General features: G+C 34.6%; 1 pseudogene; it reads left to right on the forward strand.

Annotated features, from left to right (window-relative positions):
* The first annotated feature begins 362 nt into the window (after positions 1-362).
* On the forward strand, positions 363-3,711 carry LOC120120606 (annotated as a pseudogene).
* The last annotated feature ends 3,040 nt before the right edge of the window (positions 3,712-6,751 follow it).

Raw genomic sequence — 6,751 nt, forward strand, 5'->3', positions numbered from 1 at the left:
CACTCACCAATTGGACAACTGAAGATCTTCCTATAGTTTTTAATATTAACGCAGAGTAATATTCAGAACTAATCTTTATGTTTAGCTCAAAAATATGAAAACTTTTTGTTATCTTGTAAAAGAAATTATGTTAAATATAAGGAACTTTCTTTAAAATTTTCAAATGGCAATCATTCTTTACATTTTCTTACATTTTTACATAAATTTACTGTATTCTTTCGGAAATATGTCCGACTTAAATTTGCAGGTGTCACCATGTTAATAGCATGTTTATTCCTAAATTTAATCCAGTGATAAATTTAGAGCAGCCCATATGTCTGGAAGAAATCAATGGGTGTGAGGATGAACTGGAATGTGATGTTCCTACTGAACTATTAAGATTGGTAGAAAAAGAAGATAAACAAATTCTACCCCACAAAGAAAAGGTTGAGACTGTGAATTTGGGAACAGATGAAGAAATAAAAGAGGTGAAAATTGGTACTACTCTGACCATCCAGATAAAGCAAGAATTGATAAATCTACTTCAAGAGTTCAAAGATATCTTTGCATGGTCTTATCAAGATATGCCCGGTTTAAGCACAGATATAGTGATACACAAGCTTCCAATCAATCCAGAATATAAACCGGTTCAATAAAAGCTCAGAAGAATGAGGCCAGAAATGTTGTTGCAAATCAAAGAAGAAGTGATGAAACAAATCAATGCAGGTTTCCTACAGGCATCTAAATACCCAGAATGGGTAGCCAACATTGTTCCCGTACCAAAGAAAAATGGGAAAGTTCGAATGTGTGTGGATTACAGAGATCTCAACAAAGCTAGTCCGAAAGATAGCTTTCCATTACCCCACATAGACACACTGGTGGACAATACTGCAGGGCACGCATGGTTTTCATTTATGGATGGATTTTCAGGATATAATCAGATAAAAATGAATCCTGAAGACATGGAAAAAACAACATTTATAACCATGTGGGGCACATTCTGTTATAAAGTGATGCCATTTGGATTGAAAAATGCAGGGGCAACATATCAAAGAGCCATGGTAACTTTGTTTCATGACATGATGCACAAAGAGATTGAAGTATATGTAGATGACATGATTGCCAAATCCAGAACTGAAGAAGAACATATTCAAAATCTGAGAAAGCTTTTCCAGAGGTTGAGGAAGTATCAATTAAAGCTCAACCCCGCAAAATGCACTTTTGGAGTAACTTCTGGGAAACTTTTGGGATTTGTGGTCAGCAAAAAAGGAATCGAGATTGATCCAGATAAAGTAAAAGCAATTCAAGATCTTCCACCACCCAATACAAAAAAAGAAGTTCGAGGCTTTTTGGGAAGATTAAATTATATATCTCGGTTCATTTCTCAATTAACTGACAAATGTGATCCAGTGTTCAAATTACTTCGAAAGAACAATCCTGAAGTCTGGAATGAAGAATGTCAAGAAACTTTGGATATTATTAAGAAATATTTATCCAATGCCCCAATTTTAGTATCACCAATGCCTGATAGACCATTAATTCTCTACTTGACGGTCTTCAAAAATTCGATGGGATGTGTACTAGGACAGCATGATGAATCAGGAAGGAAAGAAAAAGCTATTTATTATCTGAGCAAGAAATTTACTGATTGTGAAGTTCGATATCCACCAATACAAAAATTATGTTGTGCTTGGTGTGGGCTACTCGAAGACTCAGACAATATATGTTATACCATACTACTTGGTTGATATCAAAACTTGATCCTTTGAAATTCTTAATGGAATCACCAGCTTTGACAGGCAGAATGGCTAGATGGCAGATGTTATTATCTGAGTTTGATATTGTATATGTCAACCAAAAAGCAATAAAAGAAAGTGTAATAGCTGATTTTCTGGCCAGTCGTGTATCAAATGATTATCAGCCTTTGAACTTTAATTTTCCCGATGAAGATCTGTTGTGCATATCCATGAATGAAGAAGTCAGAACAAATGATGAATTGCAACTTGGAAGCTTTATTTTGACGGAGCATCTAATGCTTTGGGACGAGGAATTGGGGCAGTCTTAATTTCTCCAGAAAATATTTATTATCCCTTTACGAGTAGACTGGAGTTCTTTTGCACCAATAATATGGTAGAATATGAAGCTTGTGTCATGGGGTTGAAAGCAGCTATAGAAAGAAAAATCAAATTTCTCAAGATATATGGAGATTCATCGTTAGTGGTGTATCAATTGCGAGGAGAATGGGAAACAAAAGACCCCAAATTATTGGAATACCGAAATTTTACCCTCGAATTAGTGAAAGAATTTGAGAAAGTTACCTTCAATTATCTCCCTCGAGAAGAAAATCAAATGGCAGATGCTTTGGCTACATTAGCTGCTATGTTTCAGGCAACTAAGAAAGTTGATATGATGCCAATCAAAATGCAAGTATATGAAATTCCTGCACATTGTTATAGTGTGGAAGAAGAGGTAGATGGTAAACCATGGTATCATGATATCCTGCAATATATCAAAAATCAAAGTTATCCACCAAATGCATCGGAAATTGATAAAAGAACTTTGAGAAGAATGGCTGCTGGATATTTTCTTGATGGAGAGATTATGTATAGAAGAAGCAATGATCAAATGCTATTGAGATGTTTAAATACCAGCGAAGCTCGAAACGTCATTGAAGAAGTACACAGTGGAATATGTGGAACACATGCAAATGGTCTTTCCATGGCCAGAAAAATAATGAGATATGGATACTATTGGGCTACTATGTACACAGATTGTATTGATTACGCAAGGAAATGTCATAAATGCCAGATATATGCAGACAAGATTCATGTACCCCCATCTCCTTTACATGTAATGACAGCACCCTGGCCATTTTCTATGTGGGGAATAGATGTCATTGGAGCAATCACACCAAAAGCATCGAATGGACATTGTTTCATCCTTGTGGCAATTGATTATTTTACCAAATGGGTTGAAGCTGCTTCATATACCAATATTAAGAGGTCCACAGTCTGCAAATTCATAAAGAAAGAGATAGTTTGCCGGTATGGCCTACCAGAAAGAATCATTACAGATAATGCTCTGAACCTGAACAACAAAATGATGGCTGAACTTTGTGCGCAGTTTAAGATCAAACATTCAAATTCAGTGGCATATCGTCCAAAGATGAATGGGGCAGTTGAAGCAGCAAATAAGAACATCAAGAGAATCATTACAAAGACCACTGAAACTTACAAAGATTGGCACGAGAAGTTACCTTTTGCTCTATATGCATACCAAACTACTGTTCGAACATCTACTGGGGCAACGCCTTTTTCTTTAGTCTATGGGATGGAAGCAGTCTTACCAATTGAAGTTGAGATTCCATCGCTTCGAATATTGAGAGAAATAAAATTGGATGAATCTGAATGGATCCAAGCTAGAGTTGATCAATTGAACCTTATTGAGGAGAAAAGATTGAAAGCTATTTGCCATGGACAGATGTATCAAAAACGGATGATGAAGTCTCATGATAAGAAAGTACATCCAAGAGAATTCCAAGAGGGTGATCTAGTACTAAAAAAGATCTTGCCTATACATAAAGATTTCCGTGGGAAATGGATGCCTAATTGGGAAGGGCCATACGTTGTGAAAAAGGCCTTTTCCGGAGGAGCGTTGATCTTGGCAGAAATGGATGGAAAAATTCTGAAAAATCCAATAAACTCGGATTCTGTCAAGAAATATTATGCTTGAAGAGAAAAGAAAAAAAAAGAAGAAAAAAAGAAGAAAAAAAATAGAAAATGAAAAAGAAAAAAAAAAGAGAAGAAAAAGAAAGGGGGTCAAGGTGAAAACCCGCAAAGGGCATTTTGTAACCAAAGGAAGGATTTGAGTTGAAAACCTGAAAAGGCGGCTCAAATGCAGTTTGATATTAGGCATCTGGCAATTGAACTCTCTTAAGATTTTGACAGTTTGGGAGAAACTTCACATCTACAAGCATTTTGACAACGTTTGAGATCTTCCAGACAAAAGCTTACATCATTACTCTAAATTGTGTCAACTTGATTAATTTAGAAATACTTATACTTATAATTTATTGAGACATTTGAATTTTTATTCTTATGCTTGCCATAACTTTGAATACAATTATATATATTTCAATTTCAATTTATTTGAGATTCAATTTATTTTTGGAAATTCAATTTATTCTTTTCTATTGAATTAACATAATTTTGAAATAATTTAAAGATTTCTGAATATCACTTTATGTTAATACTTTTAAATACTTGGAATACAAAGTAGGCAAATCATCACTAGCTTAAAGCCATGAACATCAAGATTGTTACAAGTGGTGCTACCGACAACAAGGTCGAATCCGCCAAATCTACTCATCAATTGCTCCAACCGATCACCATTCAGTTCTTGCACATCTGTTTTCAAAGATATACTAAGACAGTAGAAGGCAACTTTTGTAGCATTGATTCCAGCAAAAAGAAACAAGACATTGATATCACTGGGAAATATGTCTCTATACAGATCCTTGTGTATGGTTTTTAAAGAAAACTAGAAGCATTTACAGGTTCAAGTGGAGCAACTTTATTCATTCCAACCCATACTAGATTCCATTTTCAGCACTCATCAAGAAAATACTTCTGGACACTCAAAGGAAGGCCATCATTTCTTTGTCAATGGAAAAGCATCAGCACATGGAGGAAGCAGAATAAAGAGAAAATCTGTTCTTAATTGGCAGAATTATGAATATAGCCCTTTTCAGTGTAGTAGCATGGAAATGCTTCGAATCTACAAATTATGGCTCTACATCGAATAAGCATTGTGATATCCTAGTCCAAACATTAAATGAAAGATGAATTTGCCAATAGCATCTTCTGGAAGTGTTCTTTGAGTTATCTGATCTGGTTGGACAGAACCAATCATTGAATTTAGAAGATGAATTTGTTCATAGCATCTTCTGGAAGTGTTCTTTGAGTTATCTGATCTGGTTGGACAGAACCAATCATTGAATTTAGAAGATGAATTTGTTCATAGCATCTTCTGGAAGTGTTCTTTGAGTTATCTGATCTGGTTTAGCAGAACCAATCATTGAATTGGGAAGATGAATTTGCCAATAGCATCTTCTGGAAGTGTTCTTTGAGTTATCTGATCTGGTTTGGTAAGAACTACAGAACCAATCATTGGAATTAAAAGATGAACTGCATGATTATCTTCATTAAGAAGCTTCTTTTCAAGCTTCCTCTGCTTCTTCCTTTTCAAAAATCATAGCCCGAGTTTTGCCTTTGCTTGTAATTGGGATCATTGCATAATGACTTCCTATTTTTACCAGAAGAAGTGCATCAGCAGCCTTAGTCATTTGAGCGGCACATATAAAATTTGCCAATTCTGCAATTGATGAATCTGGACCATATTTCTCCAGGGCTATTGAAGTTTCAGCCCATGATAATCCCATTTTTGTCAAGTATAACAGTTTATTCTCCTCATCAGAATCAGAAGTCAAGATTTCTCGGTATTAGAAGAACTATCGATATCTGTGAAATCATCTTGAAAGGTCACTTCATAATCAGATGAATTGTTATCAGAATCAACATGTTGCCTGAATGCAAGCTTTTCAAGAGCCTATACTATTGAGTTTTATTCTCAAGAGGTTTTGTGACATTATATCTACATCTACATTTGTCAAAGATGATAGATTCTTTGTTTTGAAGAAGAAAGATCTATTGGGTTTTTACAATTGAAGAAATACTCAATTCACCAATCTGAAATCAAATAACTTAACATTCATGCGTCATATTTTAGGTGTTTACAAAAATAGGTGCATTTTCATTCATTTTTATTCTTGTTGAATTTTTAACAGGAATTTCAAAGATTTTAGCAAAGATTCAAATCTATCATTTGATGGATTATCTTTGCCAGGTAAAGTTCATAATGAGAAGAACTCATCTGAAGAAGGAAGAAGAAGTTCATAATGAGAAGAATTTGTTCAACCTTTTACCTGAATTCATCAAATTGATGGATTATCTTTTCCAGAGAAGGTTCATAATGAGAAGAACTCATTTGAAGAATGAAGAAGAAGTTCATAATGAGAAGAATTTGTTCAACCTTTTACCCGAATCCATCATTTGATGGATCAGTCTTTTCCAGAGAAAGTTCATAATGAGAAGAACTTATCTGAAGAAGGAAGAAGAAGTTCATAATGAGAAGAATTTGTTCAACCTTTTTTCTGAATTCATCAAGTTGATGGATTATCTTTGCCAGGTAGAGTTCATAATGAGAAGAACTCGTCATCTGAAGAAGGAAGAAGAAGTTCATAATGAGAAGAACTTGTTCAATCTTTTGCCTGAATTCATCAAGTTGATGGATTATCTTTGCCAGGTAGAGTTCATAATGAGAAGAACTCGTCATCTGAAGAAGGAAGAAGAAGTTCATAATGAGAAGAACTTGTTCAATCTTTTGCTTGAATTCATCATTTGATGGATCAACATTGCAGGTAGAGTTCATAATGAGAAGAACTCGTCATCTGAAGAAGGAAGAAGAAGTTCATAATGAGAAGAACTTGTTCAATCTTTTGCTTGAATTCATCATTTGATGGATCATCATCCCCAGCAGAAAGTTCATAATGAGAAGAAATCATCTGAAGAAAGAGAAGAATTTATTCAATATCTCCATTATAATCAAGTGAAGCCAAATGGATAAAAATTTTATTATCTTTTCATCTTTGCCATATTCTTGTTAACACAAGAATGAGCAAAGAGGGGCAGCTGAAGATATTAATTTTTTATCC

Source organism: Hibiscus syriacus, unplaced genomic scaffold (genome assembly GCF_006381635.1).
Source record: "Hibiscus syriacus cultivar Baekdansim isolate YM2019G1 unplaced genomic scaffold, ASM638163v2 tig00110342_pilon, whole genome shotgun sequence".
NCBI lineage: Eukaryota > Viridiplantae > Streptophyta > Magnoliopsida > Malvales > Malvaceae > Hibiscus > Hibiscus syriacus.